Raw genomic sequence first — 8,540 nt, 5'->3', positions numbered from 1 at the left:
AAGAATGATCTTTCAATGTACACATCCAATTCCTGGAACATTCTGTGTACAGCACAGCTGTGCAAACATATGACGTGTTTATTTACAAAACAGAGTTACTCTCTGGGCGTCTCTAACTGTAAGCAGGGTTTCCACTTGCTGAATGGGCAGTCTTGTGGCATGGGGGACACTTCTGGGTTTGCAGAACTGCCTCATGCTTTATAGGCATCTTACATTCCTGACCCTTGATCACGAAACGCCTCTAGTGCCTCCTATTCCATGAAAAATGCTTCCACAGATTTCCAAAATGACCCCTCGCATTGACAGAGCCCTAGAGAATTCCTGTTATCCTGTCTGGTAGGTAATAAAAACCGTGTCCTGGCTGCCATCGGCAGAGTTCTCACTGGATGTTTTTATTGTGAATCCTCTTAGATAGAAAATAAAAAAAGAATGTCCCTTAAGGAAGAGAAGCTGTGATTAGATTGGGTTTGTGGATAGACCATCGGGCTGAGAAACCAGTGTGGATAATACATGATTATTACCTAATGTTTCTTGGGGAGAAAATAAAATGTCTTTGCCAAAAACTTATATCTTAAGTGTCCTAAATCTTTCATCTCCAACTTATAAAACAAAACTAGTTTGGGTCTCTGTGGAGGGATTCCCCAGATCCTTGGCCAAAATTGCTTCCCCAGTAATGGCATTACTTGAATGTCTAAGTGGTCTAAATAGGTAGCCCTTTGGGGGACTTTAATCTCTGGGAGACCTACTTATTGATGAGCTGTGCTCGAGGAGTGGACAAGCATTATTATCCTCCTACAAAAATAAAATTAAAAGGGGTCTGGGTTTGTGGCTCGGAAGTGGTACAGCACTTGCCTAGCATATGTGAGGCACTGGGTTCAATTCTCAGTAGCACATATAAACAAATAAATAAACAAATAAGAAATAAGGGTCCATCAGCAACTAAAAACTGTCCTGGTATCTGGGATTCACTTCAAAACAGTCCTGGGGGCTGGGGTTGTAGTTCAGTGGTAGAGCGCTCACCTAGCATGTGTGAGGCACTAGATTTGATCCTCAGCACCACATAAAAATAAATAAATAAAATAAAGGTATTATTCCATCTACAACTAAAATAAATAAACAAATAAATAAATAAAACCAAAAAACAGTCCAGGGCATGGGGAGGAGTGGGTGTGTGAGGATAGATGGATCAAGACTGGCCATGAACTGATCATTAAAGTGGGTCATGAGTTCATGGGAGTTTATTACATCTTCTTTACATTTTTCCATATGTTTGAAATTGTTCATAATAAACATCTTTTCAAATGGTGCCATTCTGGATTTCATGAGTGTGCCTGCTGTCAGGGAAGGAAGAGGGTAATATTAAAGTTGATATTGATGCTCAGGAATGAAAGACACTTTAGGAATCACTTCCAAATGCTCTCCCATGCCATTAATGTTTTAAGACAGTGCATTTGGGGCTGAAATAAAGGAAACTGTCCATTAAGGAAAATGGACACCTTCTTCCCATACCTGCGAGCTCTAGACTTTTCCAAGACACACTTCTCATTTGCTGTTAGAATCTATGTCTCTAAAAATGTCCTAGTGATTATTTCACCAACAAGTTCCCCATAATTTATTTTTAAAAGAAAGAAAACCAAATCTGAAATAGATCTTTAAGGGAATGGAGAGGCCGGATGCCAGGAGATGTGGGATTCATTAAGGCCTGGCAGTTTGTCTAAATTTTCCGTGGTGCCCTGGGGCGACTGTCAACAGCAGGATTATCTGCGACTTTGCTGTGCAAAGATGGATGGCTTCTAAGTGGACCTTCTTCTGCCCAGTGGCCAGGCTTGATATTGAGCAAAATAATGGTCAGAAGGAGCATCGCCAAGCCTCTAACGAGAAGCTGTTGACAGAAAAATGGCTCTAACATTCATCAAAAAGCCAATAAATGCCAAGAAGGGACTGGAAATGTAGCAGCTCATAAATTCCTTCTCAAGGGCCTCTGGCAGGGGTGGACGGGAGCTTGGGGATAGCATACCTGCCTAGCCTTTTTCCTGGGCATTGCCAAATTAGCTTCCAGAAAGCCTACAATGTTATGGGCAGCTGATGGTTTTAGGGGGATGTTAACAGGGACCACTCCTGCTTCTGATCAGAGGATCCCTGTTTGGGGTGCCAGTACTGACTGGATCTCTATCTGAGCTGAGCTTTCATGGCTAAGTTTGTAAGTTAATGGAGAGCTGAGAACTCTTCTGGCTCGAAAAATCAGAACTTTCCATGGACGACACCGTTTGCTCACTAAGGAGACCAATGGGTTCTTCTTGATTCCTGTGGTACTTAATGCCCACGCTGCTCATTTAGCAGCCAGTCCTGTTGCTTTGTGGGATGGCTAAGGCCTGCTTCTACGTTTTTGCTGAGGGAAGGGGATGTTTACCAAGTGCTGAATACAATCAGCTTCTTGACTTTGGCTTCCCCCAATGGCCACCCTGAATCAAGGACTCATGTGAAGGTGATTTCTTTGGAAAGTGACCCCCAGCAGCACATGAGAGAGCATGGGGTGAAGGAGATAGGGAAGGGAACAACCAGCCAGAAACACATTAGAAACAGGTCTGGTAACTGGGCTCAGGTCTGGGTGACTTGAGAGGAAATGGGGAGTGACTGCTGGTGGGTACCAGGTTTCTTTTAGAGGTGATAAAAATGTTCTAAAGTTGATTGTGGTATGCGATACGACTGTGATAAACTAGGAACCATGGAATTGCGTACTTATAGTAGGTACATTTTGTGGTATGTCAGTTATCTCTCATTAAAGCTATTATTTTAAAAAGTGTTAGTAATTCCTACACCCAGAGTCATCCCATCACCTAAAGTATATATAATAGAAAGTGAAAATCCTTCCTCCCACTCATCCTCCACTCCCTTCTCCAAAAATAATGACAGCAAAATTCAGAGAATTACATGACCTGCTTTTATAAATATGCATGCTCTTTTCATGCATGCACCTTCACATGCAATTCTGGTTCCTCTTGCATGACTGTCCTTTGACATCATGACTGTTCCTTTGAGGATTCCATAGAACATATTAAGCTGAGCTAGGCCTGACATGCTTTCTTCTGCAACTCTGGTTTATTTATATTTCCTAATTCTTCTTGTATCAAACAGATTGATAATTTGCTTTCTCAAGAAAGCATCTATTTCCTCTAGATTGTCAGATATGTATTTTTAACTTTTCTGTTCATTTCCTTATTATGAAGCTGTGACCTCCAGTTTGTGAGGTTGAGAGAAAGGAACCTCCTCTTAAAAGTTGGAATTCTCCCTTTTTGGGGGGGCTGGGGATGTGGCTCAAGTGGTAGGGCGCTCACCTAGTGTGCGTGAGGCACTGGGTTCGGTTCTCAGTACCACATAAATGTGAAGTAAAGATACTGTGTCCATCTAAAAATTAAAAAAATATATATTAAAAAAAGAATTTCCCCTTTTTTATTCCAACTCACAATCAAAAATCTTACACAACTCTTCATTGCTTAGCAGATAGTTTAAATTTTTTAACTTTTGCCTTGAAATCCTGACTCCTTTGACCTTTCCCTTCCTGCCACACACACAGAACATTCCAGCGACCCTTTCTTGCCTTTATGCCTTCTGCTGTCTTCTCCCCTTGGAGTCCCTTTGCCATCTCCCCTGGTCCAGATTTATCCAGTCTTCAGGATGGCCCTCTTCATGAAGCTGCTTCTGATTCTCCAGCCGGAAGGAAACTCCTGCTCCTCTGAACTTGGGCAGCACTGTGTACCTCTGTGCATCTGACAGCATCCTACCTTGGGTTCATTGGTTATTTAGGATTTTTTTATTGTCTCCACTAAAAGCTTGCAATGGAGGATGCTTTATGATGAAAGTTGTGAGCCTCCAGTCTATGAGGAGTTGATTCAGAATGATTGAGAGGAAGGATGAATTGTCTGTGTAATTACGTCCAGTCCTTAAAGACCCAGTTTCTCTTCCTTTCCACTCTGCTGTAGTCCTGGGGAGGCATTTGCCCTCCAGCTTGTCCTCTGAGGGGTGCAAGATGTCTACAGCCAAAACTGGAGAGAGAACACATCACTTCTATGAAGGACAGACTCCAGGTGGCCTCGTGGTCTCCAGCCCCTTGCATGATGTCCTCTCCTTGAGGGCGGGCAGAACCTATGACTTGCTTCTAGCTGATAGAAGGTGGTGGGGTTCTTAAGTTCTATGTGTGCGTCCATCTTGCTAGGAGGTCTTGGGCTTCTCCCTTGCTGGCTTCTAGAAACCATGCTTCCGTGTCATGGGTTGCCATTTGGAGAGAGCCAGAGGTCAAGAAGTTGAAACTGGCTTCTGGCCAACAGCTAGTGAGAAACTGAGACCTTCAGTCTGGCAGCCTGCAAGGAACTGAGTGCTGCCTGTAGTCATGTGAGGATGGATTTGAACCCCTCTCTAGGCAAGCCTCAGAAGGGGCCTAGCCCTGGATGACACCTTGATTCTATCTTGTAATACCCTGAGGCAGAGAATGCAGTTAAACTGACCCAGGGCTCCTGACCTCCAGGAACTATAAAAAAGAAGTATTTTAAGCTGCTTGGTCTGTGGTGAGATCATTATGCAATAGTTACAGATAACTAGCAGATCTTCCTTGAATCCTTAAGAAGACACCTGGGGTGGGGCTGTAACTCAGTGGCAGAGCACTTGCCTAGCATGTATGAGGCCCTGGGTTTGATCCTTAACAAATAAAGTCAAGTCATGCTGTCCATCTACAACTACAAAAAGAATTAAAGAAAAAAAGAACCCACCCAGTTGTCTTCTAGGAATTCTTTCACATGTTCATTCTGAGTCTGATTCCTGGAAAAGGGAATAGAATCACCAAATTTGGCATAAGCGAGTCAAGATTTGCTTTTAAGCAACATGTGTAGGAAAAACAGTAGTTCTTTCTACAAGACAACTGGCCTGCTTGCTTCAAAAGTTTTTATTTTTATTTTTTTTAATGCCTTACACACAAATACAATGTGTGCCTTTGTGTGAATCTTGATGAATCTCGGTTCAAAAAAACCCAAAGAATTTTGTTCATGGACTACACAATTAATATTGAGGAAATTATTTTAAATTTTCTTAGTTGTGATAGGAACATTATATCAATGTAAGAACATATATGTGTATGTATGTGTGCATGTATGTATATATATATATATATATATACACACACACATACTTTTTTAAGGAAATACACATTGAAGTATTTAGGACTAAACATGATGTCTGCAACTTATGTGTAAATATATATATAGTAGTTGAACACTTATTTATTTATTTTTATGTGGTGCTGAGGATTGAACCCAGGGCCTCACATGTGCTAAGCGAGCACCCTACCACTGAGCCACAACCCTAGCCCCATATTTTCTTAATTTTCTAATGTCTAACATTTTTATAATAAAAATATGGTAATAGATTCTCTCCCTACGGCTAGGTCAGATCCAACTTTTTCTGGAGTCATACTCACTTGGCCCCAGAAAAAACTTGGGGTTTGTTAGTGAGGAAGAAACATGCTAAGCAGGTGTGTGTGTGTGTGTGTGTGTGTGTGTGTGCGCGCACGCATGCATGTGCATGTGTGAGTAGGGAATGGTCAGTGACTATGCAAACCAACAGGGTCTGCCATAAGGTACCTGGAATCATGGAAGGAATAGACTTTATTAACCTCTGAACTGAAAGCCTAGCAATACAAGCTGTGTGACATGGGGTGAATCACAGTGTTTAATTTCCTTTTATCTTCTGTAAAAGGAGAATGAATGAATGAATGATATGACTTAAATATAAACAGTGTGTGAAACTGTAGGTGAGTCTTAGTCATTGTGATGTTGGAGTCCAAGTGTTATTGATCTTGTAATTGGCACAGTGTTTACATGTAATGTTTACATGTAGACACTAATAAATGTTGAATGAATGGATGACAACAGGAATGGTAAGGGACAGACCTCTCCTGTAGGGAAGAGTTGAAGGGGCAGGGAGTAGTTACTGATATGGAAGTTCAGATGGATTATCCTGAGGAATGATTATCCAGTGGTTAGAATAATAACTTTGACAATACTAATAACAAAGATATTCAGATTTAAGGGTCACATGAACAGATTAGCCATTTCAACAGAGCCTACTGAGAGCAAATCCATTAGGTGTCTTGACTCCTTTCTAACCAACCATAATCTGTATATATCTCTGTCTGAAGAATGTATTATCCCTAGAAGTATGAGTATTTAGAGACAAAAATATGCATTAGCTATGCATTAAATTTTAAAAAAGCTCTAAAATCTCCCTAAGTCTGATTTCATCTAGACAGAGAGATATAACTCCTAAAGTGCAAGATCTAAGATCTTTGTAAATTTAGGTCCTAAATTTACAAAGATCTTAGCAACTTCCCTGGATCTAAAAAACCGCATCAGTTTATTTCATATTCTGGCCAGCTGTTTAACTTTCTACAACTGACTTAGAAAATGTCATCTGAAGTTAAAAATCCATCTGTGTTATGTGGATTATGAAGGGAAATGGCTTGCTGAAGGGCAGCTTTGCCCAGGTGTTTCTTGGTTCTAAGAACTGAAACAAGAATAAGGATTCACTGTGGTCCTGAAAGAACATCCATTCCTGTTGGAGAACAGAGAGGATGTACACTAGATTGTGAATTAAAAATAATAATTCCGTGTGCTTCTGGAGCAATGGAAAGATCTACAAAGTTAAGCAGTCTAGTGGTCAGCTAAAAACTCATAAGAGGACAGGGTCTTAGCCTGGCATGGTGATTATAAGCCCAAGCTTAGAGAACTGCCAGCCTGGATTTCAAAGGCCAGCCTCGTCCCTTCTTTGATGTGTTCTGATGGGAAACTCATTTAATATCTTTGTGTAATTTGTCATCTGCAAGATGGTGCTAATTAAGCCTACATCGTAAGGCTTTTGTGAGGATTAATGTCAGAATATCTATGGAATGCTTAAAATACCACCAGGCACAGAGCAATCCTTACATAAACTTTAGAGTTTATAGGATCTAAATCACATTCCATCTTGACTAATACATTTATTATCTTTTTCTAAATTCCCAGAAAGTTCTAAAGAGAAATTACCATTTAACAGAGATTTTGATAAAGAAAATATTTAAGACATACAACATAAAAAAGAAAGGTTTCTTAAGGGTATAAAAATACTTCCAATGTTTTTTAAAGGTCTCTGTATAAACATTTTGGGAAAGGACAGGGAGATCCAAAAGAAATAGTAACATCACTGTAAAATTGATGAGGACATATCAAATACTTTTAAAATAATTTAAAAATCAAATTATTTAGCCAGGGATGGTGGCATATACCTGTAATCCTAGAATCTTGGGAGGGTGAGGCAGAAAGATCACAAGTTCAAAGCCAGGCTGGGCAACTTAGTGAGACTCTGTCTTAAAATTAAAAAATAAAAAGGGCTGGGGATGTAGCTCAGTGGTAAAGTGTCCCTGAATCCAATCCCCAGTATCCCCTTCCCCATCAATCAAATTATTCAATTCTTTCCTCTAGACATAAGAATTGAGTGTGGGATCTGGGTGTATTCTGATGTTTAATGTGATACGGTAGGACCTCCAAAGGCATGAGCACCCAGGACCTATGAAAGTGGTAACACCTTCCTAAATGTTAAGATTTTAAAAGAATCCTGGGTGCCTTTAAGTCTTTACATTCTTCTCCAAGCCAGTTGCAACTATCCACGGTTTCATCATGAAAGCTCTATTGCTTCTACTTTTAACTTGCAAATACTGCTGGGAGGATTTAATCTGTTACTTTCAGCCTAATGCAAGCTTTCAGAGTTGAACACGCAGCAGAATTATTTGGAAATCTATTTTTATTTAATGCATATTTTTTGGACTCCAGAAATAAGTCAGCTGGTTTGGTGTGAAGACCAGGAATCTGCATTTTAACAGTCCAAGCAGTTAGAGACCAGAATCCATGGGCCCCATTTTGCAACACTACTCTGTAAAATGGGTTTCCAGAGAAAAAAAAGGGGAAAGAAGCTGATTGGATAATGGAAGGATTTCTGGAAGCACCAGGACAAATCAAGAATAATGGCCAAGTTTGATGGGGGTCAGCCTCATGTAGGGTCTACCTAACTGAAGACATCTTCAAAAGGTTCTAGTGTGGCAAAAGACTGCTAGAGCTAGTAAACAAATACAGCAAAGTAGCAGGTTACAAAGTCAAAATACAATGAATGGCTTTCCAACACAACAATAATGGATCTACTGAGAAAGAAATCAGGAAAACAATTTCATTTAGGGTAGGCTAAAACAAACAAACAAACAAACAAACAAAAGACCCAACTACTTAGGAATAAACGTAAGCAAGGAGGAGAAAGAATCAACAATGAAAACTATAGAACACTGAAGCAAGAAATTGAAGAAGACATAAGATGGAAAGACCTCTCATGTTCATGGATAGGCAGAATTAAAACTATTAAAATGGCCATACTACCAAAAGTAATATACAGATTTGATGCAATCCCCATCAAAATTCCAATGACATTCTTCACAGAACTAGAAAAAAGAGTCCTAAAATTCATTTGGA

This window comes from Ictidomys tridecemlineatus, chromosome 10, assembly GCF_052094955.1.
Source record: "Ictidomys tridecemlineatus isolate mIctTri1 chromosome 10, mIctTri1.hap1, whole genome shotgun sequence".
Taxonomy (NCBI): Eukaryota; Metazoa; Chordata; class Mammalia; order Rodentia; family Sciuridae; genus Ictidomys; species Ictidomys tridecemlineatus.
The sequence above is the reverse complement of the archived record's forward strand: the minus strand, read 5'-3'. Positions refer to the sequence as shown.